Source organism: Podarcis filfolensis, assembly GCF_964270895.1.
Source record: "Podarcis filfolensis genome assembly, chromosome: 8".
NCBI lineage: Eukaryota > Metazoa > Chordata > Lepidosauria > Squamata > Lacertidae > Podarcis > Podarcis filfolensis.
The window spans coordinates 49,029,223-49,046,413 of record NC_139611.1 but is presented as its reverse complement, the minus strand read 5'-3'; the positions used below and the strand labels follow the sequence as shown (position 1 = coordinate 49,046,413).

General features: G+C 41.4%; 1 long non-coding RNA gene across 1 annotated transcript in view; it reads right to left on the bottom strand.

Annotated features, from left to right (window-relative positions):
• Positions 1-966: 966 nt before the first annotated feature.
• LOC310769994 overlaps positions 967-17,191 on the bottom strand; it is a 94,170-nt gene continuing 77,945 nt past the window's right edge. Inside the window, exon 4 of the long non-coding RNA XR_014551910.1 lies at positions 967-1,252. This is a non-coding gene — a long non-coding RNA (uncharacterized lncRNA). The remainder of the gene's footprint in view (positions 1,253-17,191) is intronic.

The window sequence follows — 17,191 nt, the reverse complement described above, 5'->3', positions numbered from 1 at the left end:
TCACCTGTTTTCTAGCCCTGTCTATAAGAAGGGAAACATGCTTCAGTGGGATTTAGAAATGGTTTCTTAACATGATCCTCATCACTGCTAGTTTTAAAAATGATGTTTTCTCTCTAATACAGATCACAATTAGCATTCCACAGATTCAAGTGAAACTAGAGATGGGCAAGTCTGTCAACTTTGGTTTCTCAGCTTTCTTAAGTTCAGTTGTTCACGTTTCCACTTCAGCATTTTTTAAGTCCTCAAGGAAATTTATCAACAATTGAATGTGAATATGCGCCATTTTGCAAGCACTGTTTCATATGCAATTTTGTATGCATCTTTGCAAACCAATTTCCCCTTCTATAATCCATTTGTTTGTATTTTGTGTGCATCTTCACCAATATATGGATTTTGTGCACACTTTGCCCTAGTAGTGTATGCATTTCTGTGCACATTAACTGACTGGAAAAGTCAAAGAAGTGCAAATTTCTAAGGAAGACTTTCAGTATTGTTTTGGAAAGTACAAATAAGGTAGATTTGCTTTTAAATGTGAATTAAATTTAATTTCTCCTCCATTCTTACCTGGAAGGACGGGCAGTCCTAATGGTTCGCTGTAGTTATGAAGGGTCACATGAATCTGTCACTTTATTTTATTTTATTTTACTAAGGATTTTACCTCTCATTTTCACAGCATTACACTAGCTTCAGAAAGCTACTTGTTTTCTTTTGAGGAAGTCTCTGGCTTGTAACAGAATAACTGCTTCCAAGAGTGATACCTTTCTTTGGAAATGTATAAAAAGAACGTTGCTTGTAATATAAAAGAAAAAAAGGTGTTTCAATTTATTTTATTGCCAAAGCAAAACAAAAAAACCACCACTAACTCTGCTGCAAGGCCAGCTTGGTTGAAGAAATAGGCATATTCAGAAAATTTTAGGATTGTTGGAACTATGGAATTCATGACTTACAGCAAATTATACGGCTTTAAATGAGGATTGGACAAATGGATGGAAGATAAAGCGATTATCCCTCAAAAGTAGTATGCTTCTGTATACCAGTTGCAGGGAATCATGAGAGGGGAGAGGGCTTTTGCACTTTGGGTCCTGGTTGCAGGCTTCCCATAAGCACTGGTTGGCCATTGTGAGAGCAGGATGCAACACTAAATGGACCTTCTATAAGGATCTACTCTTGGACCTCTGTGTGATTTGCAGCAGATTGGCAAGGACTGTTGACTCCCATTGTTCTTCAAGACACCCAAAATATTCTGATCCTCCTGAAATCCAAAAGAACACATGCTGTGTAAACAGGTATATTCTATCATGTCGAAACACTTGAGGAATTTTACCTTTGCAAATTCTGATACAAACTGACCTATCTGAAACTCCTGGATTGTACAGATCAAAACTTTGTTTTCATCAGCTTTCACATGCGATGTGATGTAGACTTTGCTTAAAAAACAATCAAAATCCATATATATATATATATATATATATATATATATATATGATGTTTGTTTTGAGAGGAAAATGTTTAAAAATGTATTTTTGATAGTATAGAAATGTACATGTTCATGCAAATTTTAAAAGTGTAGATTAATACAGAAATGAGATGGAGCGGAAGAATGGCTCAATGCATCTGAAAGTGACACAGATCAGAAATAGACTGATATGTCCATCCTTAGTCTCATACAGTGGTACCTCAGGTTAAGTACTTAATTCGTTCCGGAGGTCTGTACTTAACCTGAAACTGTTCTTAACCTGAAGCACCACTTTAGCTAATGGGGCCTCCTGCTGCTGCTGCACCACCGGAGCACAATTTCTGTTCTCATCCTGAAGCAAAGTTCTTAACCTGAAGCACTATTTCTGGGTTAGCGGAGTCTGTAACCTGAAGCGTATGTAACCTGAAGCGTATGTAACCCGAGGTACCACTGTATTTGTATGAACAGATGAACATCTTAAATGTCACTGTTCTTATACAAGATAAAAAATAGCTCTTCCATGATGGATCCAACCCAGTTATGAATTATGTGTGCACACATACATATCTTTCTGGCTAGCTATAAAAGGGAAAAGCAACGGGTTTTTTAAACAAACAAACACCATCTTTATTCCATGCAGTCTCTTAGTAAACCAGTTAAAATGTACACCATTCTTGTAAACTTTAAGAGCCTTCTTTCAAATGATTTGGCAATGATTAATATTATTCAGCTTGTGAAGTCCAGGGAATCATTAACATCTGGCTGTAGCCTTTGAAGCCTCTTAATTGTGTGAAGACAGATGCATTAAACAATTACCTAAATTCGCCAAAAGCCAAGCAACAAAGGAAACTGAATGACATAATCCCCGAGGGAATCATATTTTTCTATCAAGAGGGAAGGCTGTCTCTTAAAGTTTTGGCAAAAAAAAAGATCAGGATACTCAGCTGTCAATTTCTTCTCACATTTACTCTGAATGAGCACAATCCATCCATCAGTGCTTAAAGAGTTTTCTAACAGTACATTGACCTTGAATGCAGCATATTGATTTTCAGTAACGCATCACAAATAGGGTCGTTACCAAGTCATCCAGCAGTGGATGTGATTGGGAACAGATTTCTGAAATTCCAATACCGTACCACCCTGCCTCCGATGATGGATCATCCTATTCTACCCTATCAATCCTTACCTAGCTCTAAAAAATGTGACACCTGCATCAAATTTATCATTTTATGTATGTTATATTTATATATATGCAATACATACGTGAGGCAAAAACAAAGCTGATTCAAATGGGGTTTCTCCAACATCTTTGGGCCTCAGAGATTTGTTTACAGTGGCATTTATTTATGGAAGCACTTTGCGTTGGGAGGGGGGGAAGGTAAAAATGTTGGGTTGTGACAGAGACACAGATGTGAGCACTATAGGGAATTAATGCTGCAGCGAGGGTTGAGCAATAGATAAACCCAGTCTAGGTTTTATGCTTTCAGAGGTTAACACTAGATCAATTTGGGTGATTGTTTCTTAGATTGCATTGGACAAATAGACACTCACACGAAGGTGGTTAATAGTAAAATGGCAAAGAAAAACAAATGGAAATTAACTGATGTTAAACCTACAGGGGTGATCCATTCATCATTTACACTGTTGGAAATTCATATAAGTCAGTAGGGCTACTCCCGCATAAACACACACACATAGCCCAAAATCAATCAGGGACATATTCAGTGTTCTGGCTTCAGTATATTATTTGGAAGAAAGTTTTCATAGTATATAGTTTAACTTTTTGTGCAGTCTGGTGTACATTTTATTTTTTTATATGCCAAGTGCTTGGTTAGGATTATGGGTTTTCTTTGTTATAAGGAAGTGTGTTAGAAATGTATAACAACTTCCGGTTCGCTGTGGAGGCTCCTAGTGTAGCCAGTATTTTGATTTGGAACACATTGTGCATAATAATCCATATAGTGCACACATTTTATTTTACGGCCGATACATAGATGATTTGATATTTATATTTTCTGAGGATATTTTTGAATCGTTTAACTGTTGGATAAATAGTCTGAGTCCATATTTGACTTTTGAAGGAACATTGAGTCCACACTCCCTACCTTTTTTATACCTAGAAATTTATGTGGATCAATCTAGAATTAAAGTCCGTCCTTATAAGAAAAGCATGGATAGAAATTCTTTATTACATTATAGTTCAAATCACCCCAAACACCTCTGTGACAATCTTCCTTTAGGTCAATTCTTAAGATTAAAACAGAATTCATCAGACCCACAGGACTTTAAAGCCCATTCAAAAATACTTTCTGCATCTTTGTTAAAATGAGGCTATCCAAATTCTGTAATAACAACTGCTGTTCAGAAAACACAATTAAGGGAACGGTTGACTCTTCTTACATCCTGTTCACATGTTAGCACAAGATCCACGCGCATTTATGCTTCCCTAGAGTACAACCATATGACTTTTGAGATTGAGAAAATTATAAGGCGACATTGGCACATTCTTAAGGACATCCCTGGATGTGATATGATTCCCCTTTTCGCCAAACATCACACAAAATCATTAAAAGATATACTGGTGCATACGGATTTAAAATCTACATCCACACAACGTACTCTATCTAATCCTCGACGTGGCTTTTTCAGATGTGGTCATTGTAAATACTCACTGCAGGTAAAAGAATTTACCAACAAAGAAGGTTTTAAGTTAGTTTTACAGGCATTTGCTACATGTGTGACTCCACGTGTAATTTATGTGATTAGATGTCCTTGTGGATTGTTATATGTAGGTCATACTCTTAGACCTATTAAAGTAAGAATTACAGAACATCGGTCTAGTATTAGGAACAATGTAATTGACGCTCCTTTAGTACAGCATTTTATTCAATCGTCCCATTCGGATGAAGATATGACATTTTTCCTAATTTGGGTATATCTTGGTCCTGTAGAACGAGCAAAGAAAGAAACTGCAGAAAGAAACTAGATTTATTTTTCTACTTGACTCTTTGCATCCCTCAGGTTTGAATACTGAAATTGATTATAGTTGCTTTCTATGAGTCATTACTAATACCTGTATGTATAACACCTATGTATGGATAGAGTTTGTTTTACATTCGTTGTTTTAAAGGGGTCACTTTAAAAAGAAAACCTTATAGCTACAGATTGCTGTCACCTGTAACTAAAATCAATGCTGCGCCTTTCTATATAATCTTACATTGTAACAGTTGTTGTTCACTGCAGAAACCATTATGTTATAAGTTCTATTATCTTGATACTTCATATATGGTGTGTATTTCTATAGCACAATTGTTTATATAATTTCAATTTGTTAAAATATGTTGAATGACGACATTATATTCATTTATATTGCTTAGAATATGTACAACTGATGAAGCCCAGGAGGGCGAGGTCCATGGCTTTGAAATACTACATATGAACATGTACCACTGATGAAGCCCATGAGAGTGGAACAAGACATTATTCCGGAAATCCTTGTCAACTCTGTGGAACTGTGGCAGGCTCCAATTTGGACTTTATGAACATATGTGGAACAGAAGCTAGCAGACATTTGGTCTTTATGAATGATCTGATCTATAGGGACTTCCATCTATATTATTGCACTTTATGTGTTGTTTATGTGCAAGATAAACATTTGATATTGTGATAAGAATATATAGAAGAGTATTGTTTATGTGAAGGTACAGCTGGTTACGTCTTGTGTGTTTGTCGAATGTATTTCACATAATGCAAGGTTTGATGTTGTTTTGCAAACAGCCATCGCTGCAGCATCAACGTCCCGAATGTGTACTATAGTATTTGTTTGTTTGTTTATTTATTTATTTGGCCATGCCCCCCCCCGGCTGACCAGATTGGTCGACAAAAGGAGTGAGCCAGCTGGGGACTCTCTAATGGTGTGTGGGCTAGCCACACCCCCTGCGCAGAGGGGATAGCTTATGACAAGCCCGCAAAAAGGAAATGGCTTTGGTGGGCAGGTGCTCGGGGGGCCGCAAGATATTGCTTTTTCAAAATTGCCTTGGGGGGCCGTTTCAAACTCCTGGGCCGGACTTGGAATTCCTGGTCTAGATAGAATTAGAGTACATACCGGCTGACTTAGCAGCCGGTCAGGTAACTCAGGAAGTCAAACCAGCTTCCCCTTTAAAATGAGAAATTATCTAATCCACACTTCTCAAATTAATATTTGAACCAAAACATAAAATAATACAAAAATGCTGGCAAATTTGCATGATGGCTGTTGGTGTTTTAAAATTACAAATTGCTAAAGAAATGTGGAAGACTGGGGGGGGGGGTGAAACTTGGAGAACTGAATTTGACAGATCCCTACCCAGTCCTATGCAGTCTCTTATCCCAGGAGCTGACCTGCAGACTGAGAAGCATGTCTGCTAGTGAAGACGACCTACCAAGCTGACAGTTTCCTCTCCACCCTTTTCCCATGCTACACCTCTGGAACCTGACATTGTGCCTGTCTTTAACTGCACACTGCTCAGCTCTGGATACTGTTCCTCCTGGAACTTTCTGGCCTACCTCTGTTTGACCCTCAGATGAAGATTTGGTCTCTTCTCACTTTGACCTGTTCACCACTTTACTTAGGAGAAAAGTCCTACCTCAAAGGTAGGCAATATACTTGCAAAGATCCCCGTTTCATTCCCTGACACTCAGGTACTGCTAGAAAATTGCCCTCTCTGAAACCCTGGAGAGCTAATACCAGTCAATACCAGTACCAGACAATACTAGGCTATGATGGGCCAATGGTCTGATTCTTGAGTGATATGTTTATATGTTAAGATGCCATCCTGCAGCAACTGACTGCACCTCCCACCAAATCAGTTTTCTCAGCAAAGGAAGACTGAATTATACCCTAAAACAGAGAAGTTAGTAGTGGGAATATGCATATTCCAAATTTGGGTGAGGTTTGACACAATGGCCCCCACCATCTACCACTGATTAATTTAGGTGGTTTCCAGAAAGGCCTATCCCAAAAAAGCTTAAAACACCCCAGTGTAGGTACCCTGAATGTATATCACCACTTTGCAAATGGGGTTCATGTTATATTTGATGTACTAATTCCTGCCTGCCAAGAATAGCTATTATGAACCCCTGGTATGAAAAACTCCCGTCTCTTACCAGTGGAAGAATAAGCTCGAAGTTCAGTGTAAAACCTTCCTGAAAAACTTGATCATTCTCAGGTCTCCATATCAATCTGATTTAATATGCCTTTCAGTGAGTTCTCACTTCAGTGGGAACAATTACCTTTGAACTCTATTAAAGCTGTTATTACCTTAGTCTAATCATCAGTTTACAGCCTGGGCGAGCCCACTGAAAAGTGATCTGAATCTAATAAAATCGCACTTGGATTTAAATGGAAACCAAAAATATGTGCTGATGTCAGACCCAAGTATTCAGTGACTAGAGAGACGAGCTCGAAGCAGTAACAGTGCTGAGACTTACCTTCACCGGAGGTGTGATGTAATATTTCAGGTTTATAGTTCAATCAAGAAAACAACCTGAGGGGATTCCTTTAAAGCCCTTAAAACACTACCTTCAGCCTTCCCACGCACTTTGGAAATTAAAATCCCACGTTGGTAAAGAGAAGAACTTTTCCAGAGAGACATAAATATTGACATGGATTGGTGTGGCTAATCTCCCCTGTGTACATCTGCACGTCACTCCCTGCCTGGGAAATTCTGATCCTACCTCTGTGGAATGCTATTGACATGAGATCGCAACTGAATCTCATCTCACATGCAGAGCATGCATTAGATTTATTTGACCCATAGGAAAGAAGGTGCCAGATCTGAAGACTGCCTTTCTTACTTAGGAGGCTGCCTTATACCACATCAGACTATTAGTTCATTGCCTACACTGACTGGCACCAACTTCCTAGGGTTTCAGAAAGAAGTCTTTCCAAGCCCTATAGGGAAATGCTTGGGATGGAACATGTGGCCTTGTGCATGCAAAAATGTGTTCTTCCACTGGGATGCTACAGCCCTTCCCCTCCCTTAATAAGGAACCCCACACCAATAGTGTGGTTGGCATTTTGGAAGGAGAAGTAGGAAAGAGGACGACGGGGCAGGGACGACACTGATCTAAAATAGAATGTCCCTATTTTCATCTGAGGAATGTTGGAAGGTATGTAGTTGGAGGAGTTGTTTTGAATGAGTTTCCCCCCCTGTGTAGGCCTGACCTAGGAAAAAGAAAACTCTTCATTTATTTCTCTTCACATGGTATACACTTTATTAGTTTCTTTTCTCCATAGACTCCATCTGCTTTCTTCCAGTCACTCTGCCAATGCCACCCACTCATTGCCTTGTGGGAATGACTCTGAATAAGGGTTTTTCATTGTTAAAACCAACCCTAGAAACTCTGCAGTAGTTTAGAAGATGCGGATTCCTTCAGGAATTCTTCAATAGCTAGTCCTGTTGGCAAAGCCAAAAACATAAATGTGACCCTAGTGAAGGTAGGACTTGATCCCAGATCTCCTGGAGCTCTGATGACATGGGCTCTTTTCCTTTCAATTTGTAACTGCAAAAAGAAATTCTGGGTCTCAAATTCATATTTATCCTAAAGTAACATGACCACATGGGACCAAGTAAATCCACTCCACTCCTTGGAAAGTTACACCCTGTTGTTTGGTGCAAAAGTGCCGGTTTCATCTCAAATGAAATGCTTAGCTGGAAAGTTTAATGTGAAAATTGCTATCTGTTTCTGCCAGCCTTCAGGAGGAAAACAGTGTTTAGAACACAGATGATGCCTTGAATCTCACCTCAGCCATTTTTAACAGTTAGGCTCCCTGAGCCACAGGGAGAACTGAAGTAAGACATTAAGTCATCCTTGGAAATTACAGTGTACATCCCTTATTAAACGGCGCAGCTTCCAAGACTGTTTGGTCGGTTTAATTAAGGCATGTGCAATGCTTTCTGATGTAAGGTACAAGAAATGACATCTCAGAAATGAGTTATGTTCCACAGTCTCTCCAAGAAAGGCTTCAAATGCTGGTCAAAGTGTGCTATGTGACAGATTGAAGCCTTCTTTTGAAGTTGAACTTGAAAAAGGAACTTAGCAACCGACTGTATACTGTCTTAGGCCATTCTGAGTCAGTCCATCTCGCTCAGTATTGTCTACAAACATTGGCTTTCCAGAGTTCCAGGTAGGAGCCTTTCCCAGTCCTACCTGGAAATACTAGGGATTGAACCTGGGACATTCTGTATGTATATCAAAACTTGCAGCTTGGCCCAATGAATAGAATGGAGAAAGTAATGGTGAGCAGTCCCAATCAGTGCACTTCTTAGTTGTTTGGGTGGCATCAATGGCAACACCCAGAAGTGGGAACAGCTCCCAAACAGAGAAGCATAGGACTGAGTCAGATCATTGAGTCATCTAGCTCAGCATTGTCCGCAGTGGCTTTCAGTGGCTCTGCAGGGTTTCAGACAGATGATATTTCTGGCCCTACCTGGAAACGCTGGGGTGTGAACCTAGGACCTTCTGCTTGCAAGGCAGGAGTTCCAGCACTGAGCTTTCCCTAGGGGCAGCCCTGGATTTGGCGGGTCCCTGGGCAAGATGCTCTCAGTGCTCACCCTTTCTCCTCACCACTGTCACTGCTGCCCAGTTGCTTGCCCAATCCACACCCCTGCTGAGAGGGAGAGGGCAAACCATGTGGGGGCTTGCTGCCACTTCTCCTGGCTCCTGTTACTGGTTGCTTTGGGAAGAGGTGAACATGTAGCAGCAGCAAAGATGAGTGAGAGCAGCGGCAGGGCCAGAGGGCTCCTGAGATTGGCAGAGGGCTCCCTGGCATGGGCGTGGGCCTCAGACCAGTGATGCTAGCCCCCAGAGCCAGCCCTAGTCCCCCTTCACATGGTACCCTTGAAGCATATCTTTACATACTGCATTCTCAAATGTACTTCTTAAAAGAAAAGGCTTGTGTCTATCAAATGATTAGTGTTAGAGTGATTGTTTTAAAATAATTCAGGATGCATCTGAATGTATTTACATACATGATATGATCTGCCATAAACACAGCTGGAGGCAGAATGCCCATTGAAGGATATTTTTGGAAGTTCCGGGTTGATCAATTGGCACAATTATCAGATAAATAGCATAGCTTGATTGCATATTTTTTTAAAAAAAGAAGGGAGTGCTGATTCATTAGAACAAGGCATCATTGCTCTCCCACCTCTGGCACAAAGACCTCCATGCTCCTTTCTTGCCCACCCTGTTTTCTTCCAAGCCGCTGCTCCTATCTCCCCACAGAGTCTCATGCTGAGCTATCCCAGAAACATAAGACATTGGTACCACCATTGAGCTTCATTTTCTATATGTAGGTCTTACCCAGGCATTTTAGCTGGATTGTTGATTGGGCAATACAACAGGAACTTTGGAAGTTGCCTTAGACCAAGTAAGACCTTGATCCATCTCTTTAAGTATTGTCCACACAGTATTGTCTCTCCCAGCCCTACCTGGACTGGACCTTAGCAGATGCTCTACCACTGAACTACAGCCCATCCCTATGGTAGGACTACAAAAAGCTGATCTGACTGATACGGTCAACCAGAGGAATTCATTTAACAACTCCATTTGGAAAGGGATATGCTATGGATGTGCCTGCAGGGCTTTAGAGAGCTATAAATGCATCAGCTGGGTCTTCTGTTTGGATATTTTGTGTATGTGAGTGAAAATACAGGCCTGAAACTAAGTTGCCCGTCTTCTATAAAGCAGGACAGAATCTGGAATTACGATGTTATCTGAATCCCTTATTTAAAGCCCTGAAGACTTGTGGCATGGAGCATATAACCCCATCCACTCATCTGCTTTTCAGGAGGAATTGTAGGAATTTAAACTATAAGCGAATCTGCATATGGGATCTGGGTATCGACTCTCCAATTGCATCCTATGTCCGTCTCTCCCATCCCCCTCCTTGAAGAAGTATATGCTATCATTAGCTGCTATCTGGAATTGACAGTAGAGTAATTTGAACTTTGCCTCCCACGGGCCTTCTCCTTTAGTTCCTGCTCTAGGAATAAGGTGTGTATTGATTAGATATCAGGCTGTAATTGGGCTCCAGTCTCTCGAGCTCAAGATATATGATGGAGATGACAGGAAACAGATACCCTGTTGCTTCTTGTAAATAGTCTGGTTGAACAAAATGGTTTGTAACCTCTTCGGTGCCGTGGTCTTTTATTTTATTACCCAATGATGACTGCTGTATCATTGCATGTGCTGGCTTTTTGGGGGGCAAAGGGAGGCGTGAATGGAGAACGTCTTTTGCTAAGGAGACAAAATAAGTTTAAATGGGCTCCAATTGCCCTAGTGGGAACCCTGAATAATGATCAAATGGGTCATAGCTCAGAGTTGTTACATCACCGAGCATGCCAAAAATGTAAAATTACAAAGCTTACAGCCAAAAATCAGTGCCCATCGACAAAGAGCACAGAATGAAGAGTTCCCTGCTGTTGGCAAAAATAAAAGCTTCCCAGGATCAATAGCAGTGAGAATTCGAAACTAGGAATATTTGTGTGAAGAAAGCATTGAAGGGGGAAAATAAGAAGAGGGAGGCAAAGCCACTCCCGACCTAAGGAGGGGGGGGGTGTTGCGGGCTCACGCCCCCGTCTACATTCTCGCGGGGCTGGCTCCAGCCCCGCGGGACTCAGGGATTCCCCATGCCAATTATTATTCATTATCCACAGCGCCAGCCAATCGGCTGGCGGCAGGGGCGGGGTTAACAAAGGGCATTTAAGGTCGGTGCAGCCCTGGCTCGCCCCTTTCTTTCCTTACAGCAGCTGCGGTTTTCCCACCCACCCGCCCTCTAGGTTTGCATTCGGACTTTGCTATGGGCTTTGGCTGGTCGCCGCAAGGGGCCTGGTAGGAGTTTTTCCATTTGGCTAATTGGCTGTATTTTAAAAGCCACTTGGTTTTTTCGCCTACCTCGTAGCAAAACGTCACAACTCCCCGGTTTTGGCGGTAGGCATTGGCAGGGTTATTGTTATGCAAATGAAAGTGGGGGGGGGGGAGGAGCGCCATCACCTTCCCCAAATCTTGAAGGGTAGTTCGTTAAAGGACTCCGGGGGGCGTCGCCTCGTCCAAAACCTACGGAGGCTAGGGCCTAAAGCGCGCTCCCGAGCGGTAACCCCTTGGGGAGCGCCTAGGGATGTGCATCTCGGGGGCTCCCCCTGTTGGTGCTTAACCCTTCCCAGTTAGACCGGATAGTCTGTTAGGGCCAATGCCTAAAGCCAATACCGCTCTTACCTGTAATCAATAAAGTTGTGGCCATTTTCGCCCATTAACCTAAATTCTGGTGTCCGGTGTCTTTATTTAATCCATCTGTGGGAGGGGGCGGGAATTGCCACGCAATGCCAGTCTTCATTTATTTTTATTTGTGCACAATTCAGAATCACACTTCCACACCACCTTTATCTTCTTTTTAAGAAGCAGAAACTGGGAGCATTTACTTATTTTACATACACCCTACACCAGGCTATCAACAGCTATGTTGCCTTATTAGGGTGGCTAAGAAATTCAGACAAATAAATGGTCAAAATACACAAAATAAAAACTGCGAGACTACAGCCCCAGCAATCCAAGGAACAGAAATTTGGTTGTTCTTTAAATTAACCATATATAAAAAGGCTGGAAAAGCACAAGTGTGAAATCAGGAAGGAGGATAAGTGGACTGGTGTGTCTTGAGAAGAGGGCGTGGCTGGCTGGCTACAACATTTGGTTGGAAGTCCCACTTGCAAACAACCGTCTGACACAATGTACTGTTGTCAGCTTCAATTTTAATATAAGGCTTCTCCCCCCATCATACTTTCTGGAAAGCTGGGCAGTATGAGGTGCTGTGAACATGTTTACATCACAGCAGCATGATACTATTCAGGTTTGGTGGCGGGAGAAATCATTGAACAAGATGCCCTCAATAAACCTCTCACCACCATCATGGCCGCCTCTTGCTCCTCACTGCTGTCACCAATTAGGAACAGAGGAAGTTGCTTTACACTGAGTCAAGCCATTGGTCAGTCTAGCTTAGTACCATATTGTCAACAAGTCTGCTTGATGACAGTGAAGTGGTGTTTCCATTGCATCCCTGTCTGGTGGAGCTTTCTTAGGCAGCTGTAACTTTTTTAAGTGATCTGCTTTAAGTGTATTGTCCATAGGGGCTCTAAGTGGTATATAATACATTTTTTAAAATAAATATAGCTCTCCTGCCTTTGCAGCTACTTCTCTACCCAAGATATATTTAGATTCATGCTCTCTGCATCAATCCAAGGCTGGATGTGCTGAAAAATCAGACTGCAGGATGACGCCAAGGATATAACTTAGACTTCAGTGTGTTCTCAGCCCACTAAACACTGGTGTTTCAGATACAAAGGAAAGACATATATCTCAAATTTATATGACACCCAGGCCTGGAAATGTTAAGAGCAGATTCTGACTTCAGGCCAACATTCCCCAAATCTAAAGGAAATGTAGTTTTTACCATTAGCAAGAGACTTGGAAAGACACTTGAAATGCATAAAGCTCTCCATCTCCCAAGAAGCAAGCAAGAGACACGGATTTATTTTCTAATCCATTTCTTTCTTTCTTTTTTTGCCCCTTAAAAAAAAAAATCCAGAAAGGACAATTAGTTTGTCCTGGTCAGTGATTTATTGAGGACATTCAGAAGAAAAAGAGAACAGAGTGATGTGGCTTGAATACATCATATATATATTTATGGAGGTGGAAAAACCCATACACCCATACAAACACTTTGTGGTGGAGGAGTTACCAAATGTTTGAAACCAGGGAATGAAAAGCTTTCCCCATTTTTCTGTGGATCACACAAATTGTCGTCATAAAAGCAGTACAATATTTATTTATTTGCATTACAATACAATTTATAACCAGCATTATCCTCTCCAAATGGAGACACTCAGTGTGGTTAATGGAATCATATGAAAAGTAATCCCATCGTTAAATTGCAATGGATATCACGAAATAATAACACACTAAAGCCAAAAACAACATAAAATAAAACCAGGACAATGAGAACTAAGGTATTTGATTCAGTTCTCATTCATTGGCAAATCTGTCTAATTCGCTCATTCCGAAACAATATGCAAACTGAAACACAGTCATCCCTTTGAAATGCACAGTATTGTGAATTTAAGATTGGGAAAATGAGAAACCAAACAAAATGGTAGGACTGCAAAAGGAACTGATAGCCCATTTGTCAGAGAAGTCAGGTTAATTTCAAAGAAAAATATTGAACCAAATAAATACTTTCCCCAATCACTTTCCTAAGCATGGTGAGTAGTGCAAGGGAAAGAGTATATCTGCCTTCTCTGCTCAGACAGCATTACCTGTCCCACATTTGGAACCACTTGCTGGGTACCTCAAAATGGGAAATATTAAAGGGCTTTCCTGTGTGCATAGACCCAGTTCTCATACGGTTGATTTCCTAGATAAGATCTGGGAATCCAGGCCCAGCCGTAGGGCAGAGTGAAGCAGCCCTCTCAGATGGGAGATGCTGTGGGGACGAAAGTGGACAGGGCTTTGTAAGCCCCACACTCTCTACTGCACCCCTCAGCTAGCCTACTCTCCTCCAATTTGATGGAGGAATCTGTCTCATAGCTAGTGTTCAAGTAAAATTCAATTGCCAGTCTGGTTGACTGTTGGAATGAGGGAGGCGCCATCTTGTCTTGGTGGGAAAATCTGGCCCATGGGCCTAATTTAACCTGCCAGGACTCTCCATTTGGCTTGCAAGACCATTTTGGCTAAGCCACACCCACCTGCTCTACTTCGGATATCATAGGTGTGGGGTACTTGTGTGCCCAACAGTTGACCCCGTTCCTCACCCCTGCCTTAGATTGCTCCCTATAACTCAACTCTCACTCTGAATTGCAGGATGTGATAGTGGGGACATTAAAGTCCACTTCCGTTTGTACACGTGGGATTGTTGTCTGAACAGGGCCAACATTACACTGTATTTGCTGTGTTTCATTTACTGTTCTATTCCCTAGTCATCTTAGTTGGGGAGTTTTTCATCCTTGTAGACCACTTTGGATTTTGCTGTCTTGAAGCCTTCAATGCTGTTGGAAGCTTACTTACTCCGTCAATGAGGCTTATGTATAAGAATGGAACAATAGAATATAGTCACTATCCGCTGGCTATAAGATGATATGCTTGAACCCGTTGGGCTTGTTTCCAATAAGGACCAACCGCTGGAGGGAAATTTTCCCTGAACAAGGCCTTTCTTTAGGAGAAACCCAAGTGTGACATCTGCTTAATCGAGATGTCTCCCAGGGAACCAACTAAATAGTCAGTGACACTAAATGGCAATGACTGCTACTTAATGGGGACAGTAATTCTGTTTAATGGAGATGTCTTGAGGTGATTTAATGTTGCTCTAGGGCTTTTGTGTGTCTTTGTGTTATGCCAGTTCTGTTTGTTTTCTCTTCTGACAACAGCACTCGGTAACTCCAGTAGTGTGATGGATGTGGCAAGTTCATCAATTGGTTCCTCATCTATCCATTCTCTAACTGTTGGTTTGCCTCTTAGAATTCCTTCAAGCGTGCCCATTTCAGGGCTTCATTATCCAATAAAGATCTGGAGGCTATCACATCAAGTTTGTTATCCATCAGATACGTGGGGTCGCATTCCCACATGGGTAACTTTCCAGGGGTTACATGCAAATGGGGTGTGTGGTCAGAGTCAAAAGTAGGTAGGGCAACACACATAACCCTGGCCTTTGTAGAGTAGGCTAACTTCCAGCAATGCAAAGGTCAAACGTTTACACCAGGTTTGGGGAAACTTTGGTCTTCCAGAAGTTGCTGAACTACAACTCCCAGAATCTCTGGACATTGGCCATGCTTGTTGGGGCTGATATGAGTTGTAGTTTAGCAACATGTGGAGGGCCAAATGATCCCTGTACCTGGTTTATTCAAATACTCCACCTCCATCCAAGCAAGAGGCCTTATAATGGTTCAAGGACATATTCTGGCTAGGCAAAAGCAGCTGAGAGCAGGGCCAATGAGGGGAAGCCACGGGTGTAGTGAACATTTTTGCACTCTGTGGAAAGGACTTACCATTTTTAGCTGTTATTTTCAAGGGGCACGGACAGAGTTATGGGGCATGCTCACATGCGGGATTTTATATATTTGTTTAAGTCCAAGTGTTTATGCTCAACCGGGATTTAAAACTCTTAAAAACTGCATTTGCACACAGCAGATGCTGAAAAAGTACTTGGGAATCTAACACTGGCCAAGAATCCTTAACTACATTTAAGTCTATTAAAAGATATAAAATCCCTGTGGTATTATTGGGTTGCTTGTTTATTTATTTAAATGATTTATACATTGCTTAACCACAATTGTCTATAAGCAGTATACAAGAAATAAAATACAGAAAAGATAAAATTCAGTTAAAACTATGAAATCGGACTTTGGTTAACGTGCCTGTTGGAATAAAAAGAAAGTATCCAGTTAGCACTGAAAGTTCAACAGAGACAGAACCTGTCTGACTTCAGCTGGAAGGGAATTCCACAAAACTGACCCCGCAATACTGAATATGCAGCTCCTGGTGGATAAAAGCCATGCATCTGAGCCATTGGGGACCACTAGCTGGGACTCACCGGAGGACCTCAGTGACTGGGGCCCTGGAAATTAATATGCTTGGTGACTGAGTGTTCATTCAATTTATCAGACATCTAATAACAACAGTTCTCTGGGTGACTGTAAGTAAAAATAAATTAAAAATTAAAAACTGCATTTAGAATAAGACACATTTTTTTCATCTTCACAACATGAGTTAACAGGCCTTTCATTAGCAGTCCAATAGCAGCTAAATTTCAGCTGGCTTCATTATAAAAATTCCCCTGCCATGTACCATCTGTGATCCTCCAGATCTTTCTGGATTACATTTCCAGTCATCCCTGACCATCATTTATGCTGCATTTGGAGGGTCATCAGTTCTCCCTTGCTGTATAGAGAATAAGGTAGTTTTACAAATACAAGAAATGTTTATAATGGACAAAATTTATAAGTTAATTAGGGCAACTTTGCAGGTTAAATTCAAGATTTTTTTGGGGGGATAGCTTTTTCAGGGGTGTGTGTGTAAAAGGCATCTTCAGTTCAAATCTTTTACTAGTGTAATACAGTGGTACCTCAGGTAAAGTACTTAATTTGTTCCGGAGGTCCGTTCTTAACCTGAAACTGTTCTTAACCTGAAGCACCACTTTAGCTAATGGGGCCTCCTGCTGCTGCCGCGCCGCTGGAGCCCATTTCTGTTCTCATCCTGAAGCAAAGTTCTTAACCTGAGGTACTATTTCTGGGTTAGCAGAGTCTGTTACCTGAAGTGTATGTAACCTGAAGCATATGTAACCTGAGGTACCACTGTATTGGTTACCAGTTTGTTTCTGGGCTCAATTCAAAGTGCTCACATTAGTGTTTAAAGCCCTAAACGACTTAGGCCCCAAATACCTGAAAGTCTGCAACCTTCCCTAAAGACCTTCTTCATACCCCTCAACAGTCCTGGGAAAACCGGGACATCCCTTTTTTTTTTTTTTTTTGCATGAGAGCACAGCAGTCATTTTGGGCATCACAATCTCCCACAATCTTGCCCCACAATATCACCCTGAAATAATGCCTATGGCGGCAGTGGTGCAATCTGATGTGACTCATGCAGGAGTGCAGCCCCTAAAGATGGCACCTTGTTTCTTCACCTCAACGTGATGGAGGGTGGGTAAAT